Here is a 13,119-nt window from a genome sequence, read left to right as displayed (position 1 = left end):
TTGTCAGGGCCTCCGAGAGGAAGGGGGGAGTGGGTACTAATTACCCTGGCCCGAGCTTGCTGGAGTGGCCCAGCAAACAGGCTTTTGCTGCTAGGCTGTATTGTGAACTTCCCAATGAGGGAGGTGACCTATCAATGACCATAAGCAGGGCTGCCGAGAGACATGCCGGGCCCCGGTAAAAAAATTTGGGGGGTGGCCTAATCGCAGGAGGTGTAATCACTTCACCGTTATTGTCGCCCGCCTCAGCAGCAGCACATACCTACCTATAGCATGTGCTGTGCTGACAGCAGGGTCAGCATGAGCTCTCACGCTGTCAGCACAGCACATGCTGTAGGTGTGTTCTACTGCTGCTGCCCGGGAAGGATGTAGGGGGGGGGGGGGCGGACTAGGGCCAGGGTAATTAGTCTATTGTCAATGCCCGGGGCCTTAATATCCCCCCAAAAAAGGTCTGAATTTATAAAGCCATATCTTCACCACCTTAGCAATATTGTGTGTTCAGTTATCCCTGTCCTGTGGAAATCTTCCACTCCTCCCACGTGCAGCGATTCGTTTTTAAAGCTTATTAAACTTTTTAAAGACTATTTTATGTCCGTGGAGGTCATTTTACTATCCTCTTTTCTGAATTCTCTGACCTGTGAATACATATCCTCTAATACTTATAAAGCCTGTAAATGTCTGCAACATTTTATTTCCCTTTAAGGTAAATTATATAGCAATTAAGTCTACTGGTCCTGTGTCTAATCTCATTGACGTGTTCTCACCTTTGCAACAGATTTACTGTCACATGCAGCCGCTGCAACCGAAAAAATGCCCCCCACAACAGGCTTTGCTGCTAGGCTGTATTGTGAAGCAAATGTAGAATTTTGGGTTTGCATCGCAGGAAGGAACCTGGTGTACAGGGCAGATTTGCCCTGTGCTGGGTGCACCCCCCTGCAAAATTCCCAAAATTACAACTGATGTTGATTAAGGACCCATGTTCTATTTTGCTCTTGTTTTGTATGCACGGTGAACCCATACCTTTTATTGTATCCCTGTACATCTGTTCCTTTGCTATGGGTGGGAAGGGTGGCACATTACCTACATATTGGAGTCTGCAAGCAAACCTTGATGAACATTACAGCAGGTAACCAAAGCATTTGCCTGGGTGCTTGTTGCAGACTTAGATTTTTAAATGATACTGTAAATATTTTAATAGTTAGTGTACAATCTGCCTTAAATATGGTTAGATAAACTGGTAACACACTTTTAGCAGACAGGAACGAATGATTTAATAGCATATTTTATTTTGGATGCTGTTAACATCCCGACCTGCTAGGATGTAGGCTGTGGGTTGGGGATGGAAAGGTTTTGGCAATTGGGGAGACTTGGTGTTAGGCTGTGGGGAGGCACAAATAGGGAGGGCTAGGCTATGAAGGGATGGAACGGGGTGGTGGTGGTGGGGGGTCTACGTATTCTTATCTTACCTGTCACTGGGGTGTCAGTATTCTGACCACTGGCACTCCATCCGCCATAATTCAGTACGTTTTCCTTTTATTAACCCATATCAACTGGAAAACGCTTATCAGTCCAGTAAAGCTGTGTGCAAACTGTGGTTGCATAAAGCCAGTATTCAGTGTACATTATACTGTATATGTGATCACTGATAAAACGCTACTTATTTCATGAGACATTCTAATGGTGTGTACACACGTTAGATGTACCTTAAGATCCTATCCACGATCTGATCAGATAGAATCGTGGATAGGATCTTAAGGCACATCCGATTTGCATCCTATCTTGACTATATAGTGCAGATCTGCACTATATAGACAAGGCAGCCAAGACTTTCTGGCTTCCGATACGTGAACGCGCATCGGGATTGGATCGGGATCGCAAGGGTTAAAACCCTTGCGATCTGCATCCGATGTTGATCTGATGTTGACTATATCGTCAACATCGGAAAGGAAATCGGACCGTGTGTACACAGCATTAGTTTCACATACCATACATGATGCAGTAGTTATAATTCAGATTTGAAGAGACTGAACCATGTGACAGCAGGTCTTGAATGATAGACCTATTTATAAAGAACAATTACCAATTAATTATATATATGTGGTTTTCCCTTACTACACTATTACAACATGGCTAGTCCAACTATTATCCAATCAGATTATTTTTTCAAAAGTATTAAATAATAAATTCACTGTAGTTTCCTTCTGGTATAACACTGGTGGAAGGGGAAGAAGCAAGTCTTCACTTTACATTCACAAGTCAGCATGATCTGCGAGATACTAATGCTGGAGCTCACGTTTTGCATAGGAGATATCATTACTGTATTTGGTGAAATTTATGAAGATGGGTTTTACTACGTAAGTATGAGATTTAGCATACAGGATTTCCTTAGTTACATTATTAGCAATGCATATATACTGTATATTAGATGTGGTTGCAACTTTTTAATCTGACCTTCGTTGGTAATATTTTTGTCACACTTCAAAAGGATTTGCAATTTTCTCCATATACAATTTACAGAAGTGACTGCTTTGGGTATTATACTGTAATGTATTTGTATTTCCAAACTTGTCTGATTAGTTACATATTAATCCCACCATACTATCTATATTCTTCACTTTTTTAATATGCTTGTCCCCCCTTGGTGTACCAGAAATGAAAGTAGCCGCTGTCCATTATAGCTTGTGTGGCTGATTTCATAGCGCCGGCTGTTGATCCAGGGTAAGGCAGCCAGCATACTGTATATATTACATTCTACTTTACATGTATGATATGTGCTGGATACGTTTTTTTTTATTTTTTTTATTTACAAGAGCATGGGCACAAAGACCCAATTCCCATATAAGATCACCTTTCTCCTCTCCCCTTCTTCGTTCTCCCTCCCTATTCCTCTTCTTACTCGAGCCTCTCCCATGGACGGACTGCCCTATGGATGGATCGGCGGCCTTGGGGACCGGGTGGGCACCAAAGGTTAGTTTTATTAATGTTGTCTATAGTATTTTGTCCTTTGTTTTGGACAAAATTTAGTCTTGTTATACACACACCTTTCTAGACGAGTCACAGATTATTGCATTTTATTGGTATAAAGACCTTTGTACTATATATGTATAGATTAATCTGTTGTAACCCGCATAATTTACCTCGTACAGGACAAACTCCTACTCTAGATATGTGTGTTAGAATCGTTATATAAAGTTAGAAAAAGTTTTTTGAAGCTTCTCATTGCCTCAGACTGATACAAGATATACATGTGCAATTTATTGTTCTAACACTCTTATGCAATATATATACCGTATGTGTATTTTCACTGTATACTGTCCCGTTATTTAAGCTTCAATAAAATACATTTTGAAAAAAAAAGAGCATGGGCACTACTACATCTTTAAAATGTTTCATATTTCAAAGTCGGACTCCTTTCCTTTATGTTACTGACAACCAAAGAAGCCTTCACCCACATGCTGACAAGTCCAGAACATGCCAGTGTTAGACTGCATGAGAAGCTCTCCCCTACCACCTGACTAGTCTAGACATGGACAGACACACACATGCTGCATAAATGTCTTTCTCCGTTTTTTCTATTCTTGTCGGCTGTCTTGTGTTAATTGTTATGCCAAGGTCATCCTGTTTGCAGCAGTAATTGGTTTTAGACATACATTTTGCAGCAGCTGATCAGACTCCTCCACCTAGTGATAAAATGATGATACTGTATATGCAAGCCAATTGGGAGGAAATGATGAGATCCTTATGGAATTGCTTCATTGCCTGAAACCCCTCCCACTGACCGGTGAATCTTGCCATGTTACAGTGAGAGGACGGGGCATAATAACATGGTGTCTGTCAGGGTGCATCTGCCTACCCTGCTTGTGGTGGAATATTTGATCAAGAATGGACCATTAAATATAGATATACTGTATTATTTTGGAACTGAGGGAAAGGGTGAGTTGGCAAACAGGAACACATTAGTACAGTAGTTTTGGGTAAAGTGGAGAAACCTTAAATATCCAATCTTTGATTTGTAATAGTATCCCAGTCCTCTGAGAAGCTGAGTTCAAGGAGCAAACATGCTAAATCACTACTGTACATACAGAACGGTATTATATTTCATCATAGTTACGTAGCCTGTTTATTACACTCCGACACTGATCTATGGGAAGAATTCAGTTAGCCACAATTTGGTAAAACATTAAAAGGGATGCATGTTAGTAATCTACATTCAATTAATGATTAACATGGGTCCCAATGGGTGTTATTGAGCATCTTAGTAGGTGAAAAATGCTTATTTCCAGGCCAAAATGTTGACACACGCATCACAATAACACTCAACATACATGTCCCACTATGAACATCTCCTCTGTTGCTTTTTTCATAGAAGTTAATAGCAATCTGAGGAAGCCGCCGAGTGGAGTTAGGCGGAGAAACGCATCATTGAGCCTGTTCCATATGCTGCTGTGCGGCGCATCACAGTCATATTCATTTCCTGAGGAGATCTGGACTACTGATATTCCTGCACAAGCCGCGGTATTGCTTTATGGCTTAGAGATTGCTTCTCCGGACCCCCTGCATGCCACGGACACCTCACCATGAGAGGAGATTAACATCAAAAAGTGGCCACAAGAAGTAGCAGGTGGAATATACAATTATGGGTCTATTGCCTACCACTTGATCTGACTGTTCTATTAACCCCTTCCCGACATTTGACGTACATTTACGTCATGGCCGGGATGTACTTCCCGACACATGGCATAAATGTACGTCATGACTTTAAACTGTCACTGCGTCTCGAGACGCAGTGACAGAGGGACGATGTCTGCTGTCCCTGACAGCAGACATGTCCCTGCATGCCCAGGGGGGGCTGCGATGCCGCCCCCCCCGTCGGCGATCGCTGTGATTGGCTGTTCAGTGTGAACAGCCATTCACAGCGTTTTCCTGTGTTACCAGCGAATCAGACGCTCGGTAACACAGGTGTCAATCACCGCCGGGCGTCAGGGGGCATGAGGGGGTCATCGGTGACGATGACACCTCACCCCACCCTCACCCCACCTGCCCCCAAGGCTGTGATTGGTCCGTGGGACCCACGGACCAATCACAGCCAAGGCGCGACATTTAAACTAACGGTGACTGCGCTGCAGACGCCATTCCGGTCTGGAATAGCGTGCAGAACGGTCACCGTGCCTGTCTGCCGTGATACCGACCTGATCCTTGCCTAATACTTACCTGATCCTTGCAAATACCTTACCTGATCACCTGATCACTGCTTGTAGCGTGCTGGACGCTTCCTGGATCTGACTTCTTGGGACTTCCTGCTGCTGCTGCAGTGTGATAGAGAGATAGAGAGATAGAGAGAGAGATAGAGAGAGATAGAGAGATAGTGACAGAGAGAGCTATATTTTGTGTCTGCTACCCCCCCTTTTTGGGGGTGCAGGGGTTTTTTTTTTGAATAAAGTTTTTTTATTTTGCAGGTAGTAAATACAGAGCAAAGCAGCGAATCAGACATCGTGCACATGAAACAATCGGTCCAAATCAGTCAAAATAAAACATCAGAATGTACATTGCGTTCACATACAGTATTATTATTTTGCGAGAGAATACATCAACTGATTAAAAAGGATGAAAATAAATTTCGCCAATTTACTCTGACTGAGTAGCCATCTTATTTCTGTTTTTTAGATTATATATTTAAAGAGACAAACAATAGAGGAAAGAAAAGGAAAGAAAAAGAGAAAGAAGTAAATGGAAAGTAGAGAATCTTTAGTCACTAATGAGTGCGCATATTTGGGGGTTCGGTCCCACCCAGAATAGCATGTCAGTGGGCATCATAAATTGCATAGTACTTAGATGGATATTAGCCTTATGGTTATCAGCATCCACATTCCGCGCTATATATACTGGCCCTGGCTTCATCAAGTATGAGCGGAGTGCGGGGATTCCAACCACCTGCCCCATATCTTGTCAAATTTAGGAAGAGTGCCCCTAGACATGTATACGTATTTTTCATGCTGCACTGTGGTGTTAACCAGTGCCTTCCACTCCGCCACCGTGGGTCCCAGGTCAGCCATCCAGTGCCTAGCTATGACGACTTTAGCAAGGGAGCATAAGTTGGTTACATATTGACCCTCAGTGTTGTTTAGTGAAGTGCTTGCTCTACTACCCAGAACACACATTTTGGGGGTCAGGGCCTGCCCAGGTATTCCAGTAGATGTTATGATCGACTTAACCGCCACCCAGAATGAGCCAACTAGGGGGCATTCCCAGAGGAGATGCCACAGGTTCCCCTGCAAAGATCCGCACTTTGGGCAGGCCGAAGAGGCCCGTCCTCCAAATTTAACCAGGGTGGATGGGGTCAGGTATGTTCTGTGCGTGATAAATATCTGAACCTGCTGAAACCTCGCGGAGACCGTGGCATGTCGTGACGAGGCCAATGTCTCCTCCCACTCCTCCTCCTCAAAGGTTCCAACATCGTTCTCCCACTTGGCCCTCAGGGCGGGAAGTGAGTCTTTATGTAAGAAGGATAATAGGAATGAATAGGCCAGAGAGATGGTTTTGACTTGTCCGAGATTGGCCAGGAATATTTTTGCTGGGGAAGCTAGTAGTTCAGGGGGACCATTGTTAAACTGGGTATTTAGGGCATGGCGTAACTGCAGGTACCTAAAGAAGTGCACCTGGGGCAACCCAAACTCCTCCCCCAACTGCTGGAAGGACTTCAGCACAGCTGCCTCATATATTTGTCCAATCGTCACCACTCCCCCAGACGACCACAGACTCCTACCCGACAAACAGGCAAGTTCAGGTAATTTGGTGGAATGCCAGAGGGGAGCTCCAGGGTCTATAGCTGTGTATCCTATCAAGGATTGGGCTTCCTGCCATATCTTGACAGCCTGGACCACCAAGGGAGGGGCGCCCCTTGGCACCCTCCCACCCAGTAATAGCTGTGTGGGTGTGATACCGGGGCATATTTGATGTAGAAATGTGGCCGGGAGTGAACTTTGATCGGTGTCCTGCGCCCAATGCCTAAGGAGTGAGAACTGGCCAGCATAGTAATATAGTCTAAATTGTGGCAGAGCCAGGCCCCCTTCTGCCCGTGGCCTGGTAAGGGTGCTGATACTAATTCTGGGGCGTTTGTTGGCCCATATCAATGAAGACAGTAAGCTGTTTAAGTGTCTGAAAAAGGAGGCAGGCACGTACACCGGGGACTGATTTAGGACATACGTTATTTTAGGCTGTAGGATCATTTTAACCAAATTGACTCTGCCAATGACATTTAGGGGTAACTTGGTCCATACCGACAGTTTGTCTTTAACCATGGACAGCAGTGGATTTAGGTTCCTAGGTATGAAATCTTGACTAGTATTAGTGATAATAATCCCCAGGTACTTGAAGTGGGAGACCCAGCTGAGTGGAAGAGGGGTGTCCATGGTCACGGGTGGTGGACCTCTCAGAGGCATGATGGAGGACTTGGACCAGTTCACCGTAAGTCCGGAGAAGCTGCCAAAGTCGCCCATCAGTCGCAGGGCAGTCGGCACAGAGAGTCTATAATCTTTTAAAAGCAGGAGTAGGTCGTCAGCATAAAGTGCCACTGTGTCCGTTCTCTGACCCAGTTGGAGCCCGACTATATCACGGTGTGTCCTAAGCAGACAGGCAAGCGGTTCTACTGCTATGGCGAAAAGGCCGGGAGAGAGGGGGCATCCCTGTCTAGTGCCCCTTCCTAGCGCGAAGGGAGGTGAAACATGACTGTTGACAGAGATCCTGGCCATCGGGCAGACGTACAACAACTGGATCCACCTTAAATATTGTGGACCGAAGCCCATACGTTTCATTACCTGCCAAAGATAAGGCCACTCGACAGAGTCGAAGGCCTTATTTGCGTCGAACGAAACAATGGCTGAGTGCGTTTCCTCACAATGGGTGGCCTGAATATGAGTGAACAGCCGTCTTAAATTTATGCTGGTGGACATACCCGGCATGAAGCCGGTTTGATCCGGGTGAATGATTGATAATATTACACTATTTAGCCGAATAGCCAGGATCTTCGCCAGGATCTTAACATCCGTGGTAATCAGGGAGATGGGTCTGTATGAGTCAGGGTAGTCAGGGTTTTTCCCGGGTTTGGGTATAACTACTATAACCGCCTCGGACATAGAGTCCGGTAACACATTAAGGTCAAAGAGCTCATTGAATAGCTTCAAAAGCTTAGGGGCAAATGAGTCTAAATGCATCCTGTACAGCTCCACTGGGACTCCGTCTACTCCCGGGGCCTTACCCCCGGGGAACGACCGAATCGCAGTCTCTATCTCAGTAATTGTGATGGGCGCCTCGAGGGAAGACTTAGCTCCCTCAGACAGTGTGGGTAAGTCAATACGGTCCAGGTATTCAGTGAGTTCCTCCTGCGTGCATGTTAGGCGTGTGCGGTACAACTCCCTATAGAAGTCTAGAAATACATCTGCCATTTCTTTGGGGGATGTCCTCAGTACTCCGTCAGAGTCAAATATTTGGGCCACAGAGTTTGCGGGGCGGTCCAGGTGTACCAGGTGGGCCAGGAGGCTGCCTGTTTTGTCAGCATTCATGTACAGTCTGTGGGATTTAAACAATAGACTACGAGCATTGCGCTCCTCCAAGTGAGAGACCCAGGTGTTTTGTGCTAGCTCCCATTTTGCCCTGGACTCCTTTGACCCCTCCTCCAAATGAGTAATCTCCGTGTTCCGACATTCATCCTCCAGTGCATTACCCTTTGCCCTATATGTTCGTTTAGTAGAGGCTATTTTAGATATAAGGGTGCCCCGTAGGTATGCTTTAAATGCCTCCCACACTATCGGGGCAGGGGCTGTACCTGTGTTTGTGTCAAAGTACCCGTCCCACAGGTTCTGGAGGTCCGAGGATTCTCCAAACTGTAGTAACCAGGAGGGATGTAGCTTCCAAAAGGGCTGTCCCCTCTGGCATTCCATCTCCACCGTCAGTAACAGAGGAGAGTGGTCTGAAACGCCCCTTGCCTTATAGCAAATGTCTTGGAGTCTGGGCAGTACTGAGGGAGTGACGAGGGCCAGATCAATACGCGAAAAGGAGTGATGAGACTTGGAAAAGCAGGAGTACTGGGTGACCGCCGGGTGTTTTAGTCGCCAGGCATCTCTGTAGCCAATTGACTCTACATATTTAGCAAAACCTGTGGAGCGGTCATCAGGGGGGACGGAGTCGGGGGGCCACCATCTGTCTAGCCTTGGATTCATTAGCTTATTAAAGTCCCCGAGACATATGACTGGCGTATCAGGGGATTGGGCCACATAGGCAGCCGCTTGTTTTAAAACATCATAGTTAAAAGGAGGTGGGACGTAGACCGCTAGGATAAAGAAGGGTTGGGAGTATAGCCTACATTGGAGGAAAACGTATCTGCCCAGTGGGTCAGTCTTAACATCAATCAGCACAAATTGCACAGACTTGTTTATTAGTACTGAGACCCCTCTAGAGTGAGTAGAGTGTGAGCTATGGTACACCCACCCCACCCAGGGCCTACGTAGTGACATTAGTTTGTTTCCTTCCAGATGGGTCTCAATCAGGCAGGTGATGTCCGATCTATACTGCTTAACCATTTTGAGAACTAGAGAGCGTTTAATTCTATCATTCAACCCCCGGACATTCCAGGCTAAAATATTAAGTTGCGTCATGTTGGAGTATCGGGTATGGGCCGTGCGGAATTGTGGTGGTGACACTGTCATCTTGCGGGTCTGAATAAACTACAGCTAACATCTGAGCAAACCTCACACCCTCCAATTGCATGCATAATAAGTCATAGCATTTAGTGTGACTAATAGAAAGAAAAGAAAAAGAAAAACAAGAAAAAATAGGAAAAACAATCCCAACATAATACACCCCCTCCCTGTATACCTCCCCCAACCTAGGCATACTTATATCCCTAAACCTAGTACCTAAGAGACTACCAAACTATGGGAGCAATCAGTTAATAGCTACCAATGCAAGCTCCGGGGCCCCCTGGCCATATATTGCCTACACTTGCCTACAACATTATATGTGCGGAAAAAGAAAAACAGGTGCAAAGTATTTATCAATGTACCCCCCCTGCCTCCCCCTTCCCCCCCCACCCCGCATATAGTATAATACGTTAAATCAAATATAACACAGTTCTATTCATATTCACGGTAATCAGCAACAACAGCTCCACTCGGATGGCTTGGGACCGTCTTAAGAGCTCAAGTGAAGTGAGAGAAGTGTCTAAATAGATGAGAATCAATTCCCACATCTGGCGGCTTAGGGTATCAGGGCGGGGCCATCTGGCGGGCACCTGGTGCATAACGATCAAGCCATGCTGCCACCTCACGAGGACTATTGAAGAATTTAGTCTCTCCCTCTGCTACCACCCTCAGCCGGGCCGGGAACAGCATAGAGTATGAGAGGTCCAGTTCGCGCAATCTGCGCTTCACGGGAACAAATGAGGCCCTCTCCTTCTGCACTTCGATAGCAAAATCAGGGAATGTGGAAATGGTGGCGCCATTCCTAATCATAGGGCCTTTGGTGCGGTTCAGGCGCAGGATTGTGTCCCGGTCCTTATAATGTAGAAGTTTAGCTATGAGGGTTCTGGGTGGAGCGCCCGGAGGGAGTGGGCGGGTAGGGATTCTGTGTGCCCTTTCGACAGCAAATTGGGAAGTAAAAGATTCTCTGCCAAAAGTCTCAATAAGCCAGGCCTCCAAGAATGCCTCTGGCGCCGTGCCCTCCTCCTTTTCTGGCAGGCCTACGAAGCGGACATTGTTTCTCCTCAGACGGCCCTCCATGTCCATTAATTTGTTCTGGATGCTTGTGACCTGTTGAGTCAGTGTAGATACTGTGGTTTTCATAGGATCAATTGCGTCCTCAACCGTTGAGACTCGGGTCTCCACCTCCCCCACCCGCTCCCTAATGCGCTGCACATCCTGCCTAAGGAGGGATAGATCACACTGTACCTTCTCCATTTTGTCAGATAAACGTTTCTCAGTTCCAGCAATGGCCTCCAAAATTTGTTGGAGAGAGGGGGGTGCAGGTAAAACATCACCATCGGAGGGGGTTTCAGAATCGGCTGAGCTGCCAGAGTTCTGTCCGGAGTCCCCTGGGGGTGGCTGTGGGCCCTGCGCCTCTTGTCCTCTTGCAAATTTGGCCAGCTTTGCAGCAGAGGTACTGTGGTTCTGTTTCACCATAATTGATAGATGTGAGGCTGGTATGCCCCCTCTCCAGCTAGGGCAATCTGTTGATGTGGATTATATCACTTGCTCAGGAAGTGGGTTGTAAGGAGAATACAGTGCAGGGCAATGGGTGATCTGTGGTGGTATATACAGGGCAGTTCAGCAGGAATGAAATATAAGGCTCCACTCAGGGGTTACTACAAGCCTGTGTCTCTGTGTGCTTGTGTATGCACTGATGATCACAAAATGGCGCCCGCAGCACAGGGCTCAGCTAGCTTTAGGGGAAGTGGAAGCAGGCTGTTTTCCCCACTGGAGACTCCTTTTCCGGGTGAGGGGTGTCCACTGATCCGTGTTGCCCTCAGCTGGGCATAAAGTGAAGGGTAGTGGCAGCTTATGGTGGTGTTCCCTGGGCGGGTGCAGCGGGCTGGGGACGCGGAGTCTCGCTGGAGGGGTCTCTGCGGGCAGTGTGCTACTAGCGCTGCTTCGCGCCAAGATGGCGTCCGCAGCACAGAACTCACCAGGCTCCAGGCAGGTACTGAGACTCAGGATTTCCCCCTCGCCGTGGGCGCCGCTGTCCGGTGGAAGTTGCCGGCGGGTAGGTGTTCCAAGGGGATCTCCTCCGCTACGCCGTCTCAACAGCGGGCGTGTGGATAGGCGCAGGCTGTGTGGCGTGGGGAGGTAGGCCGCAGTCCTCACCTCGGTCCGGCGGGCTGAATAACGGCGCCGGGACCTGATTTTCCGGGCGGGCTGCTCGTGCGGGGTGTTGTGGGGTCACCTGGCAGCCGTTCGCGGTGATGTCGGGTGATTTAGTAGGCGCAGGATGGGTAATCGGATGGGCAGCCAGGGAGCTCCTGCCGGACACGTCCTACCCGCTCGCCGCCGTAGCCACGCCCCCCCGGGGGTGCAGGGGTTTAAATAACTGTCAGTGCTGCTGCTGCAGTGTCATACAGTGATAGATAGTGATAGATAGTGAGAGGTAGAGAGATAGAGAGATTTGTGTCTGCTACCCCCCCTTTTTGGGGGTGCAGGGGTTTAATTTTATATATATAACTGTCAGTGCTGCTGCTGCAGTGTCATAGAGTGATAGATAGTGATAGATAGTGAGAGATAGAGAGATAGAGAGAGATAGTGACAGAGAGTGATAGAGAGTGTATATTTTGTGTCTGCTACCCCCCCTTTTTGGGGGTGCAGGTTTTTTTTTTATACATATAACTGTCAACTGTCAATAACTGCTGCTGCTGCAGTGTCCTAGAGTGATAGATAGTGAGAGATAGTGAGAGATAGAGAGATAGAGAGAGATAGTGACAGAGAGTGATAGAGAGTGTATATTTTGTGTCTGCTACCCCCCCTTTTGTGCTGATCAGTATAACTGTGCTGATCAGCAACTTTTTGGGGGAGCAGGGTTTTTTTTTTTTTATATATATATACCTGTCAGTTGCTGCCAGTTGCACTGTCAGTTGCACCAAAGGTTGTGCACCTGCTGCCCCTCACTGGTAATCAGTGTCGCATCACTGATCACCTTTTTTGTTTTTGTGTGGTCTTTTTTTAATTTTTTTTTTACACACACTGTGATTTTGTGGGTGTCCTGTGGCCACTGTGCGCTGATCAGTGACGTACATCACTGATCAGCTTTTTCGGCACAGGGTTGATCTATTTTTTTTTTGATCAAATTCCTGTTGCCTTTGAGCGCTGTTCAGTTTACTGACCAACATCTGTGCTCAATTTTTGGCGCAGGACCTTTTTTTTTTTTTTTTTAACCCCTTCAATTTTATTTTTTTTTAACCCCTTCAATTTTTTTTTTTTAACCCCTTCAATTTTTTTTTTTATATTGGGATCAAATTCCTGTATAAAGTATTTTTTTTTTTTCTGCACTACATACACACTACACACTACATACCCCCCGGGTTGAAATAAAGTTTGTACCCCCCCCTACACTATACACGTGTTGAAACATTTCACTACCAGT

The sequence above is a fragment of the Crinia signifera genome, chromosome 1 (assembly GCF_055691185.1).
Source record: "Crinia signifera chromosome 1, ASM5569118v1, whole genome shotgun sequence".
In the NCBI taxonomy this organism is placed as follows: Eukaryota; Metazoa; Chordata; class Amphibia; order Anura; family Myobatrachidae; genus Crinia; species Crinia signifera.
Note: the sequence above shows the minus strand (reverse complement) of the source record.